The sequence below is a fragment of the Phasianus colchicus genome, chromosome 5 (assembly GCF_987193195.1).
Source record: "Phasianus colchicus chromosome 5, bPhaCol1.hap1.1, whole genome shotgun sequence".
Classification (NCBI taxonomy): Eukaryota; Metazoa; Chordata; class Aves; order Galliformes; family Phasianidae; genus Phasianus; species Phasianus colchicus.
Genome location: NC_143440.1, coordinates 23,694,512 through 23,721,126, shown reverse-complemented (window position 1 = coordinate 23,721,126; position 26,615 = coordinate 23,694,512). Strand labels below are relative to the sequence as shown.

Sequence of the window (26,615 nt, the reverse complement as noted above, 5' to 3'; positions counted from 1 at the left end):
CAGGTTTTGGTGAAGTCAGTATCTCACTGAAAATCTCTGACTGCTTTCTTGATCTTAATTGCTGGTGTCTCAGCTCTGATGGTCTTCCTGACCTCCTTTTTTTTTTTTTTTTTTTTTTGAGTCTCTACCTTTGATTAGCACATGTCTGATAAACATGAAGCCACAACTCTCTAGCCCTGAGGGAAGAAGTGGTGTCTCTTCCTTTTCTCTCAGGTTTCTGGATGCTGAATTCTGTTGGCAGCTGTTCAGAGCCTTCCCATGGATTGGCAGCGGCAGGAATATGAAATTGCTACCATCTTTGAAACCTGCACAGCTGCTGGGATGGTTCTGAATCACAGCAGTGAAGGTGACCACAGTCTTGTTAGTGTCATCTCAGTGCTATTTGACTAATTACTTAATGAAAGCGGACTCACTGAAGCCGTTTGATGTATTTTGGAACAAAGTGCTATGTTTTTATTTGGTTATTGTTTGAAAAACTTGGAGTAAAAGATATTATGTATGAGTTCTAGTATAATTCCCATAGCATTATCAGACCATGGGCTCACAGTGAGCAGGTTTGAATTACTGACTTTTTTAAGGAGGAAGAAAAAGAAAGAAGGCAGTAAGGAATAGGAAAGCAATCTAAGGCACTGAGTATAATGTGTTTTTCTTTTAATCTACTACTATATGATTTGCTTTAATACATAAAGGATTCCTAGTTCTGTTGATACTGGTCTTGTGTGTTGACTTCCCTTAGGGAAGTGTACTTTGGTATTTGTAGGAATAACCAGTATTTGTGCTGGAAAGTATGGTGTGTGCCTATTAATCTTAAAACAAAACAATCTCCCTTATATCTATAGTTTGGTAGGCTGAGATAAATCCTGGGGTTTTAAACAGTCCCTCATAATTAATAGTAAAGACCCCTATCTTTATTATGTAAATACAAAATTTGGAAAAAAAGCTTTTTTTGGCTTCCTGCCATTTTTCTCTTTGTTGCATTTTCAATATCGGTGTTAGTTTTCAGTGATATCAATGATACCGTCTTTCTTCCTCTGAAGCTTGCCGATTTTCATCTTAGATTTTTTTCTTGCTGAGGCTGTCAAGCTTTATCTTTCAACCATTTGCTTTTATAGGATAGGCCTTCTATTTTGATCTAGTTCCTGTAACAATTACTTGTGAAACTGTACTGCACAAATAATTTCCTTTCTCGATTTTAAACGCGGGTTTGTTTCTTCCTGAATTTCTTGACCTTATTTGAAGAGAATGGATTTTGCCAGCATTTCAAGCCTTTATTTCTTCTTCATGTTGTCTGTATTCTCCTTTAAGAATTTCTCTATCCTGATGGTTTTTTGCAGTCTTTTCTTTCAGTAGCCTTTGTCTAGGGGGAGTTCTCTGTAATTTTGTTGCTTCTGAATTTGCTTTTTCTTTTTTCCTTCAGTTTTGTTGTTGTTTTGTTAGATCTCTAAAGATGGTTACTATTTTTCCCTTTAGCACTTTTTCTGTTTTATTGGGCTTTGTGTGTGTGTGTGTGTGTGTATGTATGTATGTATGTAACTCCTCCAGATTTATCTGCACTTAGTTTCTGTTTTCTTAAGTTGGTTTGATTTCAAATCCTTTTTGGCCTTATCAGCACAAATAAATAGAACCATAGTCTGGTTGAGAACAGCTGGCACGGAATGAAATCTGTCCATTTGGTTAATCTCTCAGCTTTCAAAGCAGGTAGCTGCACACTCAATATCGTTTGGAAGTTTTCCTGGCTGTGTGGTAACCTTGACACTGTTCCCAAGGGCTATTTGGGAGGGTAAAGTTGATCCTTCCTAAAAACATTTCAGGGCCTGTTCTTATATGATGATTTGCATTTCAGTGTAGCAAAGTTTCAGGCACTGGTATATTGGTGCATACTTTCAGGTTCACTTCAACAAATCCGACAGTCAACCCAGTTACTAACAGGGTTAGTGCTCACTTATGTCCATGATCTGCTTCTGAAAGCCTTATTCTTTGAGTCATTAATACTCAGTCTGGTCCTTAGAAAGATTCTGCTGGCTGTCAAAAAGAAAAGCAAAAGAATCAAAACCAAACAACCTCTCTCCCTCATCCACTGTAATCTTCTTGTTTGGTAATTTTTCTTTTCTTTCTCTCACTGTAAAATATTCATGTTAGTGTTATGTGGATACTTTCAGGGTATTTGGCTTCTGTTACTCTAGATCTCAAAATGAGCGTGTAATCCTTTGACAAAATTTCCTGCCTTGCCATTTGCATCTGTACTTTGCAAACCAAACGTATCTTCTAGCTTCATGAACATCCCTCTAAATGTGTCATCAACTGAGTTGTATTTTTATTTACATTCCAGCTCATCTTATTTTATTCTCCATAATTTTGTCATTAGTTTACAGAGAATAAGAAAACTCTGAAGGTAGTCTACTGATTGCCATCTTTTCTTCCCTGTGGTTCTTTAACTAAAGGTGCTCCTGCTCCTCACTTTGGAATCAATATCTAGATTGCCATTTATCATTCTTATTTTATTAAAGAGGGAAGTCTCTGCCATTAATTTGCTCATTGGTGATACAAATGACAGCAGATTTTTAACTTGCCAGTCTGGGAAGCACAGATGGCAGTTCACATGGCTGAGAAGAAGTGGAACTCTGGGGAAATGAATTGCAACATACGTTTCTCAGGTTTGGAGGGAGCTAAGAGAAATCCAGTGCTGCTCATGTTTTCCCCAAATTTCCCCAGATCTACATCACACATGCAAGTGTATGATGTAGTAGAAATTTCATTATAGCACACATGAAACTTTGTAGAATGAGAAATACAGTGACGGGGGCACTCCCAAATCTGCCTTCTGGGAGTATTGTGATGTCAGTGAGAGCCATTTGGTTTTGAAATAAAAGAGAAAAATGAGTCAAATATCTGGGCCAGTGCCTCTTGAAAGAAGGGAGTGAAGGAAGAGCTTAGGAAAACAGTTCAATGTCCTGTTGTTTAGTACATCTAGGGTGACCTGCCTCTTCACAGACTAATAGATTGAAAGTGTTTTTATATTTGGGATGTTGTTCAATAACATTTATTAGATTGGCCTTTAGATACATTCATGAAAGAAATCCATTAATTGTGTCTAATGAAATCCATAAATTATATACCATTCTCTATCAGTCCTGTAGGCTGAAACCAGTATGTGTGAAATTTTTGATATCATAAAGTGACTTTATAACAGGGTATAAAACAAGACCAAAGTCAAAGTGGCAAAGTGATACCTGATAATAGAAAAATGAATGCAAGTAAAGCCCTGTACTTTTAGGCTTGTTTTGAGAACTTTGAGGGGACTGTAATGCTTTCAAATTTGCATCTTCTTCAATTAAAGTAGAATTTAAATGGACCACTATAAGTCCTCAAACCTGCAGTAGTCAAATCTTGTTTGAAGGAGAGCACAGGAAGAATCCTCTGCGTGTCACTGTGTAATGGCTGAATCCTGAGAGCCTTTATGCACCGTGCTGCACAAGTTAGATGTTAGGACTTTCATCCCTGAATATTATGAACTCAGTGTGGCATAGCTTTTCCTAAGCTGCCAATGGTAAGGAATCTTTGACTAATGCACGTAAAAATTATTTTATACATATAAAGATTATTTTTACCTCTGTTCCCCTGGGTTGTATTTTTTTTATACATTTGTTTGAGGAAACTTGCTTTGTGTCAGCAGCTTAACACTGATTCCAGACAGATGTACGCAGGGTTTAAGAAATCAAATGCATTATTGAAGATAAATAACTGCTTCTTTTCCCCATAAGGTTAACTTTTTCTTTTGTCTTCAATCTTGAAAATGCTTTGGAGCTTCACCTGATTTACAGAAGGAATATTTTTTTTTGTTGTTTACTAAGTATGAAAAAATGTTCATTGTAACATTTTAACTCTTCTTCTTGTTTATTTTTTAAAAATAACTTTGTTGAAATATATTGTTTCTTTTCCTGTAATATTTTTTCTGTGCAATTTTAGTCACTTCCCTGCCAGATACTTGAAATAATAGAGCCAGCATTGAAATGAGCAAGTTACTGACTTTGCTAAAAATCTGGTCTGTTTGCTTCTGAATAGGAAGAAATGATGATAGTGCTCAGTAGCAGAGGATGGTTTATGTGTTTGGAGCAATAAATAGTGGTTTAAGTTTCATAAAAGAAAATTAAAAATAGAGTGGATTTACATACTCCAGTGCTGACAAGAACTCCTGGCATAACTAGACTGCTAATCAGAGGCAGAGGGATCTGGGCCATAACACAACCCTATCTGTTTTCTTCTCAGATGGTTCTAAGACACACCAGGTGGTTTATAGCTTGTAAAAAAGGTTGTTAGGACCAGCCAATAAAACACTAGTTAATTTGCATTTAGGACATGGTTTGTAATACTGATCATTCACACTCGGAAAAGACTGAGTCTCTCAAAAGACCCAGGAAAGAAAATAATTTTTGGGATTATGTTTAAGTTGAACTCAACGTCTTAAAAGAGAATGAAAGAGAATTTGGCAAGTGAAGCTGGGAAGAAATAAGAATAGTCTTTGCTGAGTGTTGGAGAGTGCATGGGAGAGAGAGATAGCACAAAGTAAATATGTCTGAGGGAGAAATTGAGTTCCAAAACTCTGGAAAATCAGATGATGAAATTTAGTCTTGAAAACTTAGTAATGGTGAGAATGAAAAGCAGTGGTTTCATATGATCTTTTCTACAATTACGTAGAGGCTACGTTAGATGACAAGATTAAACCCAGAGGCAAAAGTTATAGATGAGCATTTGAGATTTATTGGTTCTGGAATATTGGAAATCTTGGGAAGTTGAGAAAAGACTTGATTGCTGTTGGTTGTAATGAGTCCAATTTTTACCCCAGTCTGTCCTTCAAGGCTTCCGCTGATAGCCTGCATGGAACAGGGGGGAATAGTTATTTATTTATTTACTTATTGTCCTTGTGGTGCATAACTTATGTTCTGCTGTTTCATTCCTTCTCTTCCAAAGCAGAGGCAATTCGTCATTGACCAAAGATGGGATTTTGAGTGAGGTGATTCTTCATGTTGCAGTGGGAAGGTAGTCCTGGCCTGGAGTATGGGTCTGATATCTGTAATCAAATTTAAATGTTTGACCCAGTCATATGGCAAAGGGAGGGTTGATATATTTGGAATTTTTTCTCTCCTCTGCATTCCTGAAGTGCCGTGAATATTTTCATCTAACACCCTGTAGTTGCAGGGACCTGTGGTGTGGCTGGCATCCTTGAATTCACTTCTTTTGCTATTTTGCATTCATGTTTTGTGTATTTTTAAAATTCCATTCAAATTCCATTAGCAATATTCACAACTTGTTTGGACTTTGGATCCAGCCTCACGTGACTCTGGCCTTTTGGTACTGCCTTTGATTAAGTTGCTTGCAGATAAATCAACTTGTGAATTTACTAAGAATTCTTTTCATTACATAAGATGTTAATGTTGTCAGTTCATGTTTACTATGAGCCCATCTGCCTCAATCTATTTTTCCATATGTATGTCTCACACAGTGTACTGCTTACCTGTTATTGGAATTGTAAATATGAACTTCTAAGAAGATAAAGCATGATGCCTCATGAAATTAGAATTAATCATCACTGTGGGCTGTGCTCTATTATTTCACTATAAGGCTTCCTCTTGGTACAGATGGGTTCCATACTCAGTTTTGCTTAGCTTGCTGGCTGACCTTTAGGTGATAGTTTCAGCTCTCCATTTTCATTAAGCAGGTAGTGCAACTGATTTGATGACTCCTTCTTCATTGCAGGCAACTTAAGTAGGTGACCTTTAAGGGTCCCTTCTAGCTATGATTCTGTGATGAGAGATGCAGTAAAAATAACTTGGTTTTACTGGAAAGCTAAAAAAAAAAAAAACAACAACAACCAAAAAAACAATCCCCCAAAAAACCCCCCACAAAAAAAAAGCCCTTTTGTTCTTACTATTATGTATGGTAACAGTGTCATGTTTTGTTTGGATTTCTGAGATCCTTATTAAAGGAAAAGCTGTATGGCTGTACTGAGTGCCGCTCTAGCTGAAGTAAACTGAAACTATCAATCTCAAACGGCAATGAAAATAAGCCATCTCACCCCAGATATTCCATTTTTGGAAGTTCACAGGCTCTGACCTTATAGATGAAGCTTATTTTAAATAATTTATTACATGAGTAAAAAAAAAGTACAGAATTAGGCCTCAAAAAAAAAAAAAAAATTCTCCATGTTACTACTTGTGAAATTATTTTAGGGTTGCCTGTATGGTTGCTCAACTTTTCAAAATATAAGGCCACTTAATGACTTTTAAGCAAAAAAAAGATTAGTTTGGCAGAATTCTCATTGCAGTAAAAGACAGTTAGCAAATGCATTTATCATTTTCTCTTCACTCCTGTTCCTGGCACTGTTGTTACTTTAATTAGTTTCCTATTTATTTTTCTTTTTGCTAGCTTCCCCAATTTTGTCCCTTTCCTTGAAGTCAAGTTCACAAATTAACTTTTTCAATATCCAATTTATACTATCTTGAAGTCTGATATTTGCAGCTTTTGATTGCTTTTTCTCTTCAACGGTCAGCAAGCAACACTTAGTTCAGTAGCATGCAGCTTTTCTGAGGTAATGAGACCATGGTTATGAAGTGATGTAGTAACTCCATGCCTTGAGAACTCAAAAGTAAGATTTTATTGAAGACAATATGCTTCCTTAGTATGTAGAGTCTGCTATGTATGTTACTTAAAATATAAACAGACCAGTTTAATTTTCTTATACGTTGTTTAAAGGTAGATCCTATTTTTGCCTTTGTAGCAAATATTTTAGTTTGAGTAGTTTATTTTATTTTGGCATCTGAGACTGTGTTTTAGAATCCTAGGCCTATAATTTTTTGCAGTTCTTTTCCTCCCCCACCCAGGCCTGGCTATATATATCCAAAGAATTACTCCGCTGCTTTCTTTTCCCCTCACATCCTGAGTTTGTTTCCCAGCTGCCTTGAAAGCCTATACTTTTTTTTTTTTTTTGGGGGGGGGGGAAGGGGAGAAAGGTGGAGGATGGGAGTGAAGCAGACACTGCTATTTTTTTCAAATTGCAGTATCAAAAAAGATTATTCATGTCTATTGATTTCTGTTTTCATGGGAGTTACGAGACATGTCGGTTGTCTAATCATAAAACAGAACAACTTTTTAAAAATATGGATGTTTACATGCATCTCTTACTGTATGTAGTGGATAAAGGATGAAAACGCATATAAAGATTTAAAAAGAAAAAGGGTAAAAACTAACAATCTTCTTTTCCTCTTCTATTTTCAGAGAATTAACTAGGCTTCAAAATGAAAGTGAGGAAGAAGAGTCCTGGAAAGTATTAATTTGAACAGGAATTATTGTTGGTAAGTAGATACTTCTTTATTTCTGTGATATTGCTGCCACAAAGACAATGGTTAATGTGATGGAACTAGATGAGGAACTGTGCTTCTTAAATAACAACTGAAAAATGCCTTTCTAATGGCAAATCAATGTCAGCTGGAGAAGGCAAACTTTGCAGCACAGCACTTTGCTAGATGTTTTGTGGATTCAGTTTGAAGAATGCTTTTTTTTTTAATGTCAGATTGTTGACAAAACTGGGTCAGTTGAACACCTGTTTCACCTTCCTTTTCTTTCCCTATCCCCTCTAAAAAGTGAAATTATTGTATAGATACATGGTGTATCCTCTGTCATGTGTACAAAGTCCTTTGTCTCTATTCTTGGGTCCTTTCATCTGTATCTGAATTGCAGATATTGCATTTCTCAAAGGTAAGCAGTACTTCTGTAGAAGTTATACACACATCTGATTCTCCCAGGTTTCTCTGTCAGACCTGTGAGCAACTACATCATTGCAGCTGGAAATAATTGTGTACTTTGGGATATTCTAAATCCAAGGCTATATTTCCTCAAATAGTGAGATATTAAAAATGTAATATTACACGTTCATATGCTTTTGAAGGTTTATTCAGGAGCTGTAACATGCATTTAAATAAATGAATAATAATAAATATATCTTAAAATCTTCTTTTTAAATACTGATTATAGAGTGAAATGAACGTCACTGAAATGTGAATTCAGGTGTGAACTTAGAACCCAAGCCTATTATGACATTATTCTTGTTTGATGCAACTATAGGAAAGACTCTTATGATCAGTAACATTAGTAATTATGGTAAGGATAAGAAGACTGCAACAGCTTCTTGAACTTTCAAAACTGAGTTTCACAACCATCCCAGAGCAAGTTTGTTGCAGATGAGATGCTTTTACTGTTCACACAATTTCAGTAATGATTGTGAATTTATCTGAAGAGAGCTAAAGTACTCTGAATGATCGTGATCTATTTATATGGAATTAACTCCTGAAGTTTTCTTGAGAATTTGATGGATGATTTAAAAAACAAAATACCTAAACAACAACAAAAGAGTTTTGAGGATCTTGTGGCCAAAACAGAACAAGAATATGGAGATAGGTTTCCTGAAATTGGGTTAGCCATTGTTAACAGCCCGCAGTTGGAAGATGTTGGCTGTATTTCCTGAACACTGCTCTCGCTTCACTTTGTTCTATTTCTGATTCTGCTGAAACCGTTTGTGAATTGATTTATGTCAGAAACCTAGCAAAAAGGTGAGTTAGTGGGTTGGATTAGCTCAGGTAAGAGTTCAGAAAATGTTAAAATGATGCAAAGGAAAAAATGAGAATGTGCAGGTAGTAGCAATGAGTGTGAGAGCATAACCTGACCATTTAGGCAGCAGGAAGTCAGTAGATCTGCCCAGCAAATTGTGGAAGGGTATGTCAAAGTTGTTAGGCCAGAAATAGCCTATGTCACTTTTGAGTAGAACAGAATACAGCTTTTGTGACAGTGTTGGACTAAAACTAGGTAATCTTGCCAAATTTTTCCTGGTCTTTGCTGTGAGTAGGGAGTGACCTTTCAGTACTGAATAGAAACAATGATTCACAGAGAATAAGTTTTGAAAATCTCTTAGCAGACAACAACAACATCTGTAGTAGACTTTCTCCTTCCCTATATGTAAACACATGTAAATATGTATCAACTTACAGTAAATGGTTTGCACTATCTATATCAGAGTTTGCTGATCCCTTGAATGTGCTGCCCTATAAATTCATAATACAGCAATTGCTCTGTGTCTTTTTACATATTTTTTGTGTACCCATTTGGCTTGCTTGTGTAGTTGATGTTACAAAGCACTGTGAAGTTAAAAGGGTGATCTATATTTGTTTTTAGTTTGAGCCTGGATGTTGTTTATATTTAGTTTCTGTAGTCAGTTTGCACTGTGCTCACGCTTCCTTGGTTTGTCAGTGGCGGTGGCAGTTGTTCCTCTGTTAGAGAATCAGTCCTTCTATCCTAACTAAAGGAACACAGAGGTTTAGAGCTATGTGAAACTCCTTTTTGCTCTTTCTGTCAATTTTTGCCAAAGGCAATTAAGAGGAATTGTACAGGCCTGAAAATTGCCCTGTCTGGGGCATCAGTTTAGCTGATGGTTTTGGATTTATTTCTCAAATACTGGCGCAGATTAGACTGGAGGAAAGTTTATTTGAGCTTCACATCTTGGTAGTGCTGGTAGGTCGAGGAAAAGCAACTAAGCAATAGAGGAAAACTGATACCTATTCCTTACTACTTGTTTATTCAGTCTGGGATTGTGTTCAATTCCTGTATCTGGGTCAACTATGTAACGATTGCATTCAAAACTATTCTTTGTTGTCAAAATCTGGGGAAAAAATTAATTTTTCATCTGTCTACCTTTTTTTTTTTTTTTTTTTTTTCCCTTGACTCTTCTCAGATCTATGAATATATTTGGTGGTCTTTTCCTTTATTTTCAAGCCAAGTTTCATACTTAGTCTAATCCATTCCATCAATGAATTGCAATTTTGCAATTAATTAAAATAGATGAATGGTGAATTTTTCATATTCTGAAAGACATTTTAATCCTTTATTGGAAATGCTGGAAGTTTTTTTTTTGTCTATGATAGGCTTTTGAAGATAAATACTCCCTGAAAAAGGCTTGTATGTGTTGAGTTTTCAGTTTATTGAATGGGCACCTGAAATCTTGAATAGATATTTTTTATTTCTATGTATCAAAATGTATCAACATGTGATCCCCAGTGGAAAAGAAAAAGATCTTTCTAAAGCAGTAGGTTGCTTATTTAGCTCTTCTTACCAAGATCAAAGCTGAACCATCCCCGTGTGTTTCTAAAGTTTCAGTCTAGTATCTTTCATGCTTGCAGAAGCAGCATGTGATCTTTCTGTGTATTACAATGAGTTTTGGATTTTTATTTTTTGGATGAAACATTTTTCTCTAATAGTCTAAGTACCTTTAGATCATGAATTGATCTGAATTTAAATTTAAATATTCCGGATCTTAAACATTGAATGGGAATATGAGAAGTTATTCTGATGGATATTATCTGGCTGCAAATAAGTATTTTCATAGTGCCTGAAAAATCAAATTTCAAGTATAATTGATAACTTATACCATTTATAATGTCTGAAGTTGGTCTTTTACACCAAACTAAGACTGAAATATTGAGGAATTATTTAAGGAGGTAAGATCAGAGGAAATAGGCAAGAATAAACCAAGAGGTGTACAAATATGAACTTACTACTTGAAATAAACATATGTATGAAATAATAACTTATTCTTATTTTGGAATTGAAAAGCATTTAATTAACCTAAATAACTGAATAACTTCTTACAGGTTATACTTGTAATATGTCAATAACTGGGAGATGCAGCTTGAGAATGTTAATAAAATGAAAACTTACATGTCCGTTTCTTCAATCAGAAACATTTTATAATTTTTATAATTTGACTATTTTAAAGATTTTAACCTGTTGTAGCCAAATGTCATTGTCTCTCATGCACCCAAATATGTATGCAGCATCTGTAATACCCAAATGAAGATCATAAAGACAAAAATCTGCATCAGTGTGATAATTCAATTTTTCTGATAATACATTCAGATCTACTTGGTAGCCAATTCTTTGTTCCATAAACCTGCTCCCTTTGATCTGGTCTTTTTGACTCTGTTCTGGTAGCTGGCAGCTACAAGTAAAAATAGGAGAAGATTAAAAAAAAAATTGTTTTTGTCAAATGTAGATAAATGTCAGGGTTACTTTTATATAGAAACATTCAGTAGTTTCTTTTTTATATAGTATGATGTAATCATATTACATGTATTACAGTATTGTAGTGTGTTTACATTTTGGTTATTAAATGGTAGCTAAGAAACTCTTCAGAAATTGACAGAACCTGTTAATTGTTTTTGCACATCAGTTGTGGCTTTTTTTCGGTGTCTTGCTCTGTTTTTAAAGAAATGTTGAACTAAACCCAAGTCTAAAATGGCTGAGAAAAAATGAAATGCCTTGCCAATTATGGAGTGATGCACTTGAAATTATCCCAATGATGCTCACACCAACTTTTTGATCAGGTTGATCTTTCCTAAAGATATTTGTTGTAATTGATATTAACTGTGTTAAAATTGGTTAATGAATAAAAACAGTGTTGCTCAACTGGGAAATTTCATACCCTCAAGAGGGTTCCTTTAAGGCTGAATAATGGCTGAAATAATCTATGGCTCAAAATAAATGTGTAAAATTCTCTGTTTAATTACGTAACAGTAGTAATAATAGGAATAGATCACTAATTGTTAAATTGCTGTGTTAGTTAGGCTTATTTGAAGAACTTGCATTTGGATAGAGACAAATGTGCGGTCCCAAATGTAGTAACATATTAGTGTAGATAACTCTTAAAGGTTAGAGATGGTATTTGGTATTAGATGCTTGAAAAACTGATTTTGATCAGGAAAAAGGAGAAAATAGTTTGAGAGAGGAATTTTCTAAGCGTCTCATGTGGTTTTAAATGTATAAAGGCTCATCAGCATGATGCATTAGTGACAGTGCAACAGGACTGTATAGAATCCTGTCCACTTGAGAATGAAAAAAAGGGAAGATTGTCATTGACTTTGAAAATGGAACTGAAATCTTACTTTACTGCTGAGGGAATGAATGTGTTACAGAACACCGCAGTCATATCATTACGCTTCTCAGTATCATGTTTCTTTTTGCTAACATCTTAGCAAGTGTCTCACTCTTAGCCAAATTCAGCATTTTACTGGTAACATTTTACACCAACTTCTATGTAAAACATAATGTGTAACAGTAACAGGGATATTAAATACAGTGAAATCTGTCCTTATCTTGAGGCATTACAAGCTTCTTTTCAACCAAATGCGTATTAAAGGGTCGTGTTGCATCATCTTTTACAGTAGTTTTATCACTCCTCTTTTCTCTTTAGAAGTATTTTCCCTGCCAGACTAAGTGTAGAATACTTGTGACCAAATATTTGCATTGTAATTCTGCCAATGAATATATGCTTTTCCAAGAAAAATGCTAATTGGTTTTTAGAAAATCCTGTTCTTAAGACTGCTTTTTGCTTCTTCCTGCCCAACCACGTTAATTAATATTAATAATTTTCTTTTTTTAACCATAGGATGTATTCCTTTTACTTCTGCATTTAAGATTGGCTTAGAATATATATCTATTCACTTTTGTTCCATCTCATTTTAGAACTTCCACTGCCTTAAAATGTTGTTTTTTTTTTTTTTTTTTCCTGCATATTACAGTTGCATGTTACATAAGAAGTAATGCATTTAATATCTCTTTATATGGAGTGATTTCTATTTAGTTCATATTTCCAATTTCCAATTGATTATCTGGTGACTGATAGTAGTCTGGGATTGCAAACTTCCAGAGAGCAATCATTCCACTTTTCCATGTTACCAAATGATTTTGACTGCTGTCAGTGGTGTTATATGGCAGTCATATTTGGCACGAATGTAAGCTTCCTGTATTAGAAGGATGTGAGGAGATTGCTCATTGTCCTATGACTGTAACAGTGAATGATCTTATAACTCAGAGCTTTTTTTTTTTCCTCACAGACCCAAAAGCACCACTCAGCACTGTGCAGCTGGTCTATGAATGCTTGCAGCAGTTGGTGATTTTTATGCACCATCTGTATCATGCATCCTTTCTCCTTGATTATCTTGTCTTCATTTCAGCTTGATTTGGTAGTTGCTGAAGTCAAGCAAATATGGAAGAATTATGTGTGCTTTTGTTATATGTACACAATACTCATCTGAGAAGGGTGATGTTTCTTTGGAAGGGTAGCAGTGAAAACTAGTGTAAGGAGCCACAGATATTTTCGGAAGGGCATCCTAAGAAGTAATTAATGGAGTTATGGGAACTCTGAGTTTTCATAATTCCTTACTGCTGTGATTAGTACCCCTCAGAACGTTGCAAAGCCAGCTAGTAATTGTATCTTAGGCAATGGTAAAGATGTCTCTTGAATGTCACCTGTACTGGACATCTTTCTGTTGGTGGAAGACCTTACGAACAGGAGCTGGAACGAGGGCAAGGACAAGTGTATGTGTGCTGTAATCTGCCACTGGTAACAGTAGATTTGTTCTTAAAACTTCTTCTAATATAGCAATGCTATTAGAGTATGCTCTGAAGTTATTTTACTCAAAATATTTTATGGTTTTTGTACTTTTCTAAAATATTTTCTAAACTAAACTCTATACTAAACTATTTGTATTTTCAATTAACATCCAGATCTTAGATACTTGCACTAATTTTGTCCCACTCTGTTTTTTTTCCCAATCTACCACTCTTTATTTTCTTATGCTCTTTTAGCTTGTTACCTGTTTTTCCCAGGGGATTCCAGAAAAGTTACTTATGCGTACTTGGAACCTCTGTTTTTCAATTAGTAATTGTAGCTATTACCTTGTGGATATTTCTCTAACTGTGTTACAGTATGAAATAATTTGTATGTGAACCTGAATTATTAAGCTTGGTTGGAGGGAGGAAGATAATTAGCACTGATACATCTAAAATTATTTTGTACAAATTGTAAATTGAACATTCATTCCATGTCAGCACTTTGCAGTACATTTGAAACCATTTCTGAAAATGGCTTGTGTTCTGATGCATACACTTTGAGTCAAAAGTGATAGCATGTACATGTATTCCAGACATACTACAGAATCACAGAACTGTTAAAACAATTCCAACGTTTTTCAGCTGGTAACTTATGGTCTTTAGTATTTTGCTGCTCAGTGCTGTGGCAGCAACCCAGGGTATGTCAGTAGGATGTGCTCAGTATAAAATAATCTCTTGAGTTTGGGGGCATTTTACAACAAAATTAATACTAGAGTTTGTTGATATTTTGGTGGTTTTCTAGAGCAGAGAGCATAGCAGAGAATGATGCTAAGTACGAAGGAATTTAAGCTCTGTTCACAGAATTGTTGGAATGTAATTTATGCACTTTAATGGCTTCAGGAAGTATCTTAATAACATAAGTGCTCCCACTGCCTCACTCTGCTTGTTTCTTCCACATATGTGCCTTTTGAAGCAATGATCTTTCAGGCTTGAATTCTGTAAATCCCTCCAAGTTTTCCACTCCTATGTTGTGGGTTTTTTTGTTGTTGTTGTTTTCCCATTTGTCTTATATTGAATGATTGCTCATTGACTACATTTCATCCTTTCCTTTACATTTACTGTTTCATAATTTAGTAACTGGTTGTATACAAATCATCTGAAGATGGAGTAGATGACAGAGAGCATGAGATATTTCCCTGATGCATGCCAAATACGATTCTGTATGGTTTCTTGACAACTACAGATCTTGTCTAGCACTGTATGTACTGAGACTCAAAATAGGCTATAAAGAAGCATCAGAAGAATTAACTGACTGATAATTTGAACAGAATGTTCTTGCAAGTTAGTACGTCCGTGCAGGTATGCTTTGTTCAAATCTGTAGACTTTCACCAAGTCACAGCCAGCTACTTTCATTAGTGTTTTGTATTTCAGCTGTTTTTTAGTGACCTTTAAAGTGAGTATATACCCACAAGCATACAATGGTTTTCGCATTTAGAATCTATGCTTTTTAGCATTCAGAGTACAAACAAATGCTTTATTCTTTTTTCTTTTTGTATACACCTACGTTTTTTTCTGAAATGTAATTTGTTATTCTGCTTAATGCTTTTGATTTTTTTTCATCTAATTCTTAGGCAGTTGTGATGAGTAATGAACTGTCCTACTCATCTAAAAAAGTGTTGTATTTATGAATTGATTATCTTTCTTCAGCTGCTCAATGTGATTACTGAAGACTCCTGAAGGCATGAAGTATTGTGCTGTTTCTCCCTCACCCCCTTTTTCCTCTGAACTATTTCATTCAGTTTTCAGTTAGATTCTTCAATGTTTTTTCTGGGTGTTTTTTTTTCCCCCTGTCATTTTATTATACAAAATTCAGGAACAGATTGAAAATAAGTTTTTCCTAAGTGAGCAAATTATTTTGTAACAAGCTAAGAACCAGATGATCACTAAACTACATCTTAAAAAAAGAGAAGTGTCAATTATGAGAATTCTTTTGAGGTTGCTTTGATAGAACTGATGGCAGCTCAAAGTGTTTAGGGGAAACTAGTGTTTATTATCAGAAAAAAAAGGATATTTTTGGTCCCACTTTGTTTTATTATTGGTAATAATCTCCTGAACATTTTAAAGTCATCTGGAATTATCAGAATGATAAACATATAAGGACCATTCACTGGTAATGTGAGTGCTGTTTTCATAGGATGTAGCTCTATTTCAATTGGTCATAATCTATTAGGACCGGATACCGTTTATATTTATTTAATAGAATTTTGTTTTATAAAATTAAGTATATTGCTATCTGTACCAGGGGGGGGGAAAAAAAAAAAAAAAAAAGATGACAAATTTAACAGAATCCTATTTTAAAAGAATTCCAAAGGTTGCATTGGAGGCAAAAGATCTCTAAGTTTCATTTTTGTACCAGGCAAATCTGGAGAAACTTTGAGAAAGAGTTGTTGGGTATGCGCCCGAGTGTGTTATATTGGTTTGTCTAGTGGTCTGATCAATAAACTATACTTTGTTTTCTGTTGTTTGCAAGGCTTTTCAACACTCACTGCTGGGAGAATGAAGATGTCCTGTAATAAGAGAAACTGACATCTTGTGAACTTGTAACTCAGTAAGGGAACAGGAAAAACTGGAATGTATGGTTGTTTTTCAAGGAACTGTGCTGGATCACGTGTAATTCATTGTAAGAATAAATTATCAGGAAAGCAGAGACTCGGAGTTTTTCTAAATAGACTGTATTGAAAACTTTTGCATTATACACAGAAGTAATCGTGACCTAGTGTCAATTTTCGTGTGCTCATCTCTTACGCAGAGTGGGAGTGAAGAAAGTTAGTGATGAGCATGGATTGGGATCTGGGAGGAGGTCTACCTTTGGATAGATAATGCATTTGAAACAAATAACAAACAAGGAAACGATCTGAATTTAACAAAATAAGCCTACAAATGTAGCATTTCATGAAGAAATGGTTATGTGCTATTCAGTACAGCACATCAACATCATTTTTACGCAGTGTTTAAAAACATAAAATGACAACAACAGAAAGTATCAAACAGAAACAACAAAAAAAATCAACCGAACTATTTTACACTTTATAGACATAAACCTTCATTGGGTACAAAAGAAATTGTTCTTCCTTCCCTTTTGCCCCGAGCTTTTCTGTATTTCACTGAAACTGTTCTTATGCACTTAAATAACCAGCAAATTTTTAAGTTTAATTCAATGTGTGTTGGTTCAAGTTTAGCAAAATGTCAAAGAATTGCTTTGAGTTCATTTCTGGTTCAAGAGAAAGCGAGATTTTAAGTGAAATTTTTGAGTTCAATTCAACTCACTGCATTAAAGGCATAATTCAAAACAGTGGCCTTAAATGTTCCCGATCTTAGGGAACATTCCTTAGGGAAAAGAACTGAGACATTTTGTGTAGCAGTTGTTGCTGTTTATGGCATAAATAATTTAGTTTTGTGTATTGTAATATGAATATTCAAATATTTTTAAAGTATTTTCTGTGCTCTCACAATGCATTTTTATTTATAACTGAGTTTCTTTTATTATTATTTTTTTAATAATTAAATAATTTGAAATAGATTCTTTGGTGTTTGTAAGTCTGGTGGTAAGCACACAGTTATTCTTCCTAGCATCAGAAATGTCTTGCAGTTTGAGAAGTATTAATGGAGCCACAAAAAGCAGATCAGTATGCTGCTTTCTTTATTTTTTTTTTTTTATGCACTGGATCTGAACTTCTGGTCACCCAGTGCTAATTTAGACCTATGTCTCCTGTCATTGCTCTGAAAGTAAAGGCAGGCTGATATACTTAAAATGCGTACTCAATTGCATCTATGTTTTTAAAAGTTTAGGTTCTAACGTATGACCGAAATAAATGATTAAACAAAGCTCTCCAACTCAGGGTATTTTAGTTAATGAGAACTGGATCAGAAGTATTCCTTTTCTCTGGAGCCATCTGTGTGAACCACAGTGAGATAAATTCAGCTTAGCTAATTTGCCTTTTGTTGTTGCAAGTTTTTCTTTGAGAAATCTTAGTCTGTTCATAAGTATTAGACAACTTATAAGTAAGGCTGCATAGAAGTATGAAGGACTGTTGTTTTTTTTTTTTGTAATATGAGTAACTTAAAGAAGAAAACTTTAAAATGTTGGGCATATAAAATAACCAGTTACAGCTTATATATATGGTCACAACTTCCTTTCCCTAAAGGAAAATCAATACTCTCCTTAATATTTAGTATTTGAAAATAAGTTTCTGAAAATCATGACCTAAAAAAATACCCTTATTCTGCTACAGCAGTAGAACGCCATAATGTTGTGTGAATGTTCTCAAGTATGGCTGGTTATGTTTTTTTGTCTCCTTTTTTCAGTGTCACTGTCCTTAATGTCAATTTGAAATTATTTAATAAATAAGTAAAATTCACTTGACTGTCATATTCAAATGATGTCTTTTTGGCTTTGCTTATTTAAGAAAGCTTACGTCAGTTTTGACTTTCTCGTACACGGATGCCGATGTCACCTGATGCAGAAGTCATATTTAGTGATCTGTTATTATGCTCTCTGCAGCCTTGTTGAAAAACATATGGTGATGGTCTCTTCTCATGCTATGGAATCTAAAGTGACAAGATAACATGTAAGTTATATGTTAGTTATTGAATTCCATTACCATAGGTGTAGGGAATGATTTCAGGTCTTTCGTAGTAACTGCTTATACGAGTACTTTGCTTAGCTTTCCTGCTATGGCACTGTATTTAAGCTGTTGCAGTTTAAACATCATTTTGCCCTATCTTCAAGTGTTTTTGTTCCATAATGCATAAAAATGGTTCGTAAAATCCTGTCTTTTGACTCAGACAAGATACCATAGGGTTTTACTAGCGTTAAGCATCCGTTTATCTATGTGGGTGATTACATTTCATAGCTAAAATCTGCCTTCCTGTATTCTTTAGGATTTTTTTCATTAAAAATTTACTTTCTGTGTGAGAATATCAGTATTATCTAAGATCAGGTTTATGAGGCCCTTTCTGTCTTATTTTCTTTCTTCCTATTGTCACTTGGCCCTTGAACCTGGAGCTGGTGGCTGGAGAACTTTAAATGTCTTCTCAGTGTACTTCTCTATGTAAAATCTTTGATTTTTAGCAAAACTAACTTAAAAAACCGGAATTCATTTCTGAGTACTCTAAGGTAGAGAGTTATGTAAATAATGTTGGGATATTTGGGGAAGCTCCTCTCCTCCACTTTCTACTGCTGCCATTTAGGTTTTAATTCCAAGTTTCTATGTTGACTTTTAAACGGGGGGTTGTAAAAATCTGTATGGAACATGGCTTGTCTTTCACATCAGTGTTAAAATGCACCACCCACTGCCTCACTGTGCTCACATCTGTTGTTTGGTCTCCATAAACGTTCAGCAAGTGTCAGTGAGTGTCCATGGGTGCCATTTTTTCAGCATGGAGGAATTCAATTACACAACTTTGCTTCATGGGCATGTCTACGTCAGGCATCATTTTGTCAGGTGGCCTCTCTGCTGCCATCTGTTACGTGGCAACAACATGTAATAAAATACTGGTGGGAACGTTCAGCCTCTACTGCCATATCTCTAGCATCCGCTTCCTACATTGTGGGCCAACATGATAAAATAGGAGACATTACTTTTAGAGCAGTCATTGTAGATCAGTCTGTACTTGGACATATTTTACTGGACCAAGTTGTACAATCAATAGGTGTACAAAGGTTAGTCTAAGTAGGATTATTGCGGTGGAAAAATAGCAAATGAAAAATGCTCACAATGTTGTAGGCTCGCAATAAACTCCATGAGGAGCGATCTCCAGAAAGAGATCTTTCCTCAGTGGGAGTCAACACTTATATGGGATCTAGGAGAGGTGGAGCTAGGCTCCACCTGAAGTCACTGTAGCCTGAAGTCACTGTAAAGGTGTAAGCCAATAAGCCAGCAATTGAATAAACAATTTCTGGCTTAAATACAACTGTGACTTGCTACCATAAATAACAAAAACAAGCAGGAAAAAAAAAAAAACACCCAATCCACAAGAAGTGTAGACTTATGCTCTCGTGGCTGACTCATTGCTTGCCTCAGGTGATCAATCAGAGGTTCAGGCTGTGATCAAAACAGTTCCCATACAACAGTGTAATCTTAATCCTTGATGCTTTTATTAAATAAAATTAAACAAAATGCTGATATGTTCAGAAAATGCTTTAAACACAGTACATTTTAAAGCCATATGTCATTCTCCTTTGGTAATATGTTATGTAAATTCTGAAAGGAAAAGTTGTTGCCAGCTTTGTCTGAGATTTTGACTTGCAGCTTTCACAGTCTGGTTTATTCATGGCCTTGCTACTGTGGGAAGTAATTTTGAGTGTTTCAATTTATTCATCTTTGAGTTAAAAAAAACCAACATCACAGATCAGTGCTTTTTACCGTAGTGATAGCCAAGATCAGATACAGTAAGCAGTCAAATTTTGGTGGCCTAGAGCTCTACAAAAGCTGTAAAGCAGTTTAAATGAGGCAATGTAAACCTGCTAATTCAAATGGCAAGTATAGCTTGCCATACTTGAATTAGTTCATTGCTTATAAATCAGGTGTCTCTGCTGTATTTTGTGGAGTGTAAAGTTAGAATCATAGAATGGACTGGGTTTAAAAGGATCACAATGATCATCGAGTTTCAACCCCCCTGCTATGTGCAGGGTCGCCAACCACCAGACCAGGCTGCCCAGAGCCACATCCAGCCTGGCCTTGAATGCCTCCACGGATGGGGCATCCACAGCCTCATTCCCATTCCCCTCAACCTTTCCTCATAGGAGAGGTGCTCCAGCCCTCTTATCATATTAGTGGCCCTCTTCTGGATCTGCTCCAAGAGCTCCACATCATTCCTGTACTGGGGGCCCCAGGCCTACATGCGGTACTCCAGATGGGGCCTCACAAGAGCTGAGTAGAGGGGACAATCACTTCCCTCTCCCTGCTGGCCATCCCTTTTTTAATGCAGGCCAGCTCAGTGTCCTGAAATATCTATGAAAACAGAATAGCATCTAAAAGAAAATTGGAGAGCCAAGAGGAATTTCTACAGATGTGGCACAGTCTGTTAAAATTAAGTTACCTACTTTTTTATCATATGTCAAAGTTAGTATTTCAATCAGTCTTTCACAGTGTTTTTCTTTCTTTCTTTTTCTTTTTCTTTTTTTTTGTAGTAAATGCATTGTAGAAAATAGTTCATTTTAAATTATGAGATAGTGATTCCAAGTGAATCTTTTTACTTCAATAATGATCACTTCAGACATTTTCTCTCTAATGGCCCACTTGAAATCATATTCTGGCATATCTGTTGCTCGGTTGTCAAATCACCCAATCTCCAACTCTCCCACGTGTAGCAAGGAATGCTTTTTGCTTTTAGCTCAGTTCTGTGACTTTTCCAGCTTCTGAATACGGTACAGCTTTGCCTATACCAGGAGTTTGCAAAACCACCTGGTTGCAAATAGAACTCGAGTTTTCTTATGGCTGTTGAGTGTCATGAATTTTTGCATAACAATTACAAACTCAGCTTACTCACCTATCTGCTATTTTGTCTTGATTTTTAAACATCCAGCTAAGTTGTAAACAGGCTGGTGCTAAGTTTCTTGTTTATTTTAGATATTGCACGTTGCTTTGATGCCATTCGCAGAAGGAAGATCCTACCTCTGATCTAGTTTCTGGTATTTGCAGCTGTTATGGAGTGATGTGCAGAAGCTGGTGGAAGAGAAGATTTGGTGAAGAGCTTCAGCACCAGCAAGAACGAAAGGATCATATACTAGCTAGAGGTTGTCTGTTCCTGCCCCTACCACTCTATTCCTCACGCAAGGTATTGCGATTATGGTGCCAGTTAGCAGCACTGTCCCCCAACAGCATCTGTATCTTTCACCGTTTTCTCCAGTTGCTGCCTCTGGCAAATGCCCATTCCTAATAGTCAGTTCTTCAGTGTTGGTGGGCTGAAGAGCTCCATACCTATCTTCAAGAAATAGTTTCCACCTGGCATTGTATCTCAGAATACACAACTGCTACTGTAACCTGTATTTTTATCTTTCCTTTCTACCAGGCTTATTTCCCCTTCATTTTTCTACGTGCATCTTTGTCATCACCGAACTATGGCTAAAAATTTTTTGCAGTTTTGTTTCCAGCATTTTTTGTAATGCCAGTAAGAGGTTAATGTTTCTATACGATTGTATATATTATATGTACTACATAATTTACATAAAATTTCATATGGTGCTAGCCAAGGACTTGTAGATACTTTTCAGTCTGTTGACTTGTTTAAAGTAGTGCTGTTGCATATGTAGTAGTTTGCTTTACATGCTGTTTCTTCAACTTTTATTATGTAACTGCAGAAGAGGCAGCTTGTACTTCATTCCCAACAAAGCACTGAAACAAAAGTGAAGAATTTGCATGTATGATTCTTATAAACCTGGATTCTAATGCAAAACTATGGAGGAAAGTAACTTCTTGGAGGAGGGGGGAAGCATCCCATTATTAAAAAAAAAAAAACAACAAATGTGATCACGGGACTATATGTAGTATGAAAGTTGTTATCTGCTGTATTCTAAGTACCTTTGGAAAATCAGTTCTTTTCTTAAAGCTCCTAATTACTGTGAGAAGTTCAATTTGATATAAGGAAAAATGTCAGATAAAATTTGGAGGGCATTAGGTTATTTTTAAATTTGTGGCATTTGGAGAAGAAAACAAAATAAAAAGTTAGGTCCTAGTGGCTAACAGGTTGTCTGGGAGATTATCAAGTTCAGTAAGCATTGTTGAATACATTTTAACTGAGACATGCTAGAGAGCCTTGGGATCTATGCTTCTGAGAAGTGATAGCTAATGTGTAGCTTGCATGCAGCTTAATCACAACTTTTGTTTTTGAATCACATCATGACTGGTTGTGCTGACACGGGGACTGCTGGTTAATGTAAATCCTCAGCTGCTGGAGGAAGCTAACCAGCAGTGTATTACATGCAGTCTTGTTCTGATTTCTTTCTCTCTTCAAGATCTGTGATGTGGTATGTGGCTATTGATCATGCTAAGATTTTGGTATGTGGCTATTATGTAGGCTAAGAAGACTGGTCTTCTTTGCTTTAGTGGTATTCTACTGATTCCCAGAAGTATTTCATGAAACTATGGGCATTAAGTTCAATGTTTTATTAAGAACATAGTAAGTTTTAAGTTTTGTGAAGAAAGGCATGTGCTTTTTTTGTTGTTGTTGTCAAGTCCTACCTACTTGTGCAGGCCAAAACTCAGTTATTTTTAAACTCTAGTAGACTCGTTTATTTTTGGTAAACGTCTTTGATGCTTCAATTTAAATTGAGTAACTGGAAGAGAATCCATTAGTTCATTAAATCATCTGTTTCGATAGCTTGTTCCTTTAGTGCTTCACATTTATAAGTGTAGGTTTTCCTTTCCCCTTCTCATAAGATCAGTTTGTCTAGGTTAAACTCCTAGGCCTTAGATTATGATATGGCTTTGTTTGCACGTGTAATAAAAATTTATCATCAGAAACCCTTTATTTTTTAATATAAAGTTACTGTATCTTGCTAACATTTGTAGACAGTTCTTTTACAGTATCACTTCCACACAGATTTACGCTCACTTTTTGAAATTTGCAAGAGCTATCAGTAGATTATTAACTTATTACTCTGGAGAAAGATTATGCTTGATGTTTGAATTTTTAATAATTTGTCCTTGGCTGTGGTTATATTAGACTAGACTTGTATGGTGATAATAGAGTAATCAAACAAGAATAAATAAACCTTTCTTTTTATGTAGTTGTGCTGTTCATTTAGTAAGATAACTGTATGTTAGAAGGGCATTTGGTTAGTTAATAGAAGAGAAACAGTTTTTTTTACCTTGCTATATTTCTGGTTAATGTATTATTTTAGTAGTTAAAAAGGTATTGTAAAACCGAATACTGCTTTATTCATTGCATATTAAAATGAGTCTCCCTATATAATTTTCTTAGACGACCCTGTCATTCTGACCATTCACTCTCTTTTCTCTCTGAAAGAAAAATCCCAGTTACTTTTTATCTAGGCATTTGAGAGAGAACCTTGGAGGCATTTGGAAACTAAGCTCCGTTTCTCTTTCTAAGATATGATCCTCTTTTTTGCTTAAAATTGTATCAGTAACTGCCTACATGAAATGTTTAGTTGATGTCTTGTCTACCTTTAAAAAGTTTTAACTTTGGTTAATTCTAAATTCCTCTTGAACTGTTTCAGGTTCAATGTCCTATGTATACTTTCTGCTTAAAAATCCCACGCTGCTGGTATTCCCTCCTGCAAGGGAGTTTTCTGTGCTGAAATCAGAAATTATAGTATATGAAGGCTTCATTACTGAATAAATCTGCACTTGCAATGAAATTCAAATGGGTGGTGAATTCCATTAAGAAAATGTTTAATTAGAGAATAATCTGCTGATTGTATAATAATCTGCTCATCTCACACAAAATTATAAGGGAGTATACAAAGGGAAAATTGCACATTGCTTGGAGAAATCCATAGAGATATACAATTAGGCTTTTATGGAAGCAGTAGTAAAGCTGAAGGTATGGATGTAAGAATAAATAAGACTTGTGATTATGTTTGCTTATTTCCTATAATGCATATAAATAGAAATTAAGAAAGAAAAAAAGGAGTAACTTTACACAATAATGAAGTGTACATATGGAATACTACAAAATGTATGTCTGCATTCTAGAAAAAGCATTAGAAAAGGAAGTGGCTGAAAGTGTGACTTGACATTGACTCATGCTGCAAGGAAGAATATTAGATTCGAGAAGAACAAATATTTGTGCAATTCCTTATGGACTGCATCTGTTACCTATTCTAGGTAAAGATGATGTTGTGATATGACTGTTCCAAATATAATGGATTCTAATGGAAGCTGGGTTACAAAGTAGATAATGGTTGTGATGATGAGAATAATGTGCAAGTATTATTTTACTTGTGATACTGGTAGAGTAGGTTTAAGTATAACTACACCAAGTGGAAAGGATTAATAATAAGAACTTCTGTTTATAGGATGGGAGCTCATCAATTTGAAGAGGTACATGTGCAGAAAGATTTGGAGCTTTCATGATTGAGAACTGCTAAAGTAAAGTGGCCATGAAAAAGACAAATCCAGTCCTGGGATGCATCAGACAGAGGAAGTCCAAGAGAGAAATGCAAGTATTTGTTTCATGCAAGATACTGGCAGTATGTTATGTGTTGTATACAATTCTGATTCCATATATTATGAAAAGACTTTATCTGAATGGGAAGATGTGGAAAATTTGTAAATCTCCTGTGGTGAAAAGCTTGTCCTCTTCAAAATAGCACATAAATCTAAGAAAGATTATGGCTGCTTTCTGTAGATGCACTTTTGGGTACAGAATAAGCGCAGACTAAGCTCTCTAACCAGAATTTATACTCGTGTAAGAAAACAAGTGTAGATTCACAATGTATAAATTTAGTTAGAAAATTAAAGAAGGCCTTTAAGTGTTGGAAGTAAGAGTTTTGCACCAGTATTCCAGTATAGAATGGATTATGGAAAACCAGTTGTGGATGTGGGTTTTTGTTTTGTTTTGTTTTGTTTGTTTGTTTTTTTGAAACTTAATTAATGAACAGGCTTTTGTGGCATGGTTGCATGACATATTGAGATGTAGATTTTGACTGAAGAAATCTTTTCTAAGCCCATAATACTTGCTATTTGCTTATTTGCATCAAAAACTAGCATCATTTTAATCTTATTACTTTAATTTCCAATCCTTTGTCAGAGACTGTGCCATCACATGTTGTCACACAGGAGTTAGAATTTGCAGGTTTTTTCCTAAGAGCTGAGCAATGTACTTTACTTAGAGTAGCATGCTTTCCAAAGGACATAATTTCGTTGGTGGAATTGTGTATTAGGTGAAATTAACAATGATGAGAGTACGATCTAAGTTGCATGTATAAGAAATGTATCATGCTTTTTGAGTGTTTCACGTTTAGTGATCAGAAAGTCAGTGTTATACCCCTTAACAGTGGAGTGAGTTTCATATTTCATACTTTGAAAAATAATTGTAGATAATGTATATGCCATCAAATATAATGGTGTATGTATTAGCTATAATGATGCAAGAATTCTGCTTCATGAATAGTTTTTTTTTTTTCTTTTCAGCTTATGTAAGGTACACTTGAATAGAGTGGATAGTTGAGCCAAAAGCTTGCTTAGAACCAAGTTTAAAATATCTTAAACTGTATATTGCGAAGAAAAACACAATGCTTTTCTGGGGCCATAATTCTGGCCAGCAAGCAAAAACAAGCAGGAAATCTCCACTCTCTCACTGAATTTGTTATTGAAAGCATGTTGCAAGTAGTAAGTTAACAAAAACCTTATTTAAATCATGGAAGTTTCTTATGTTAAGTATCTCCTTAATCTGTAAATAACCACAAAACATTAAAGAAAAAAGATATACTATGCACCCATAATTAATCATTTCTGCTGTAACAAAAGTACTTTGACTTGTATGCATATTTTCCTTCTGGTGATTATGGAGATACATCCCAGTCTCTCATTTTTAACAGAAATGAGTTTAAGTAAGTTTGCATTCTCTTTACCATTTCCTCTAGTTGTTTTGTAAACATTGCATTCACTCCTGTGAAGTAGTGGTTTTAGCAAAACCTTTCCTTTTAGTTTGACCACAAAACATTTTCTATGCTTATAATGAATTGTGCCTTACGTGTGTAGTATGAACAATTTGACTTTTAAGGCATTAAACCAGACACTTATTTTTAGGTAAATATTCTATCTTCTCTTTAATGGAGTCTAAATAAATTTGTGATGCTAACAGGTTTTTTCTATGATGTGCTTTTAGCAGTAAATAAATTTTAACGTGACTTTATTTTCTTATAGCTTTCATTTCCTATCAACTGGTGCATTAATGAATGTGTATTTCTAATGATTTATAATAGCAAATACTTATCAAAACTTTTTTGTTTCATTAAATGCTGATACACTTTATGTTGGTTTCTTACAATAAAGTTACATGATTAAGTTAAACCTTAGAAATAGCTTACTGTAGGTGATACTTTACTTTCAGTTTAACATTCACTTTAAGTTTTTGTGATGTAAATGCAAGCATACACATTTACCACTTAGAACTTTAACTTCAGTCCATACGGGCTTTATAGTTTAACTGC

General features: G+C 35.1%; 1 protein-coding gene across 5 annotated transcripts in view; it reads left to right on the top strand.

Annotated features, from left to right (window-relative positions):
• Positions 1 to 26,615, top strand: part of FUT8 (fucosyltransferase 8) — a 78,964-nt gene that overhangs the window by 10,291 nt on the left and 42,058 nt on the right. For 3 of the 5 annotated variants that reach the window (XM_090140845.1, XM_090140841.1, XM_090140844.1), the window contains exons 2-6: positions 7,273 to 7,349; positions 17,997 to 18,063; positions 21,139 to 21,274; positions 24,154 to 24,285; positions 24,477 to 24,619. The gene's annotated coding sequence lies outside the window, so the exon portion shown is untranslated. The remainder of the gene's footprint in view (positions 1 to 7,272; positions 7,350 to 17,996; positions 18,064 to 21,138; positions 21,275 to 24,153; positions 24,286 to 24,476; positions 24,620 to 26,615) is intronic. The other 2 variants (XM_090140842.1, XM_090140843.1) reach the window with 2 other exon arrangements.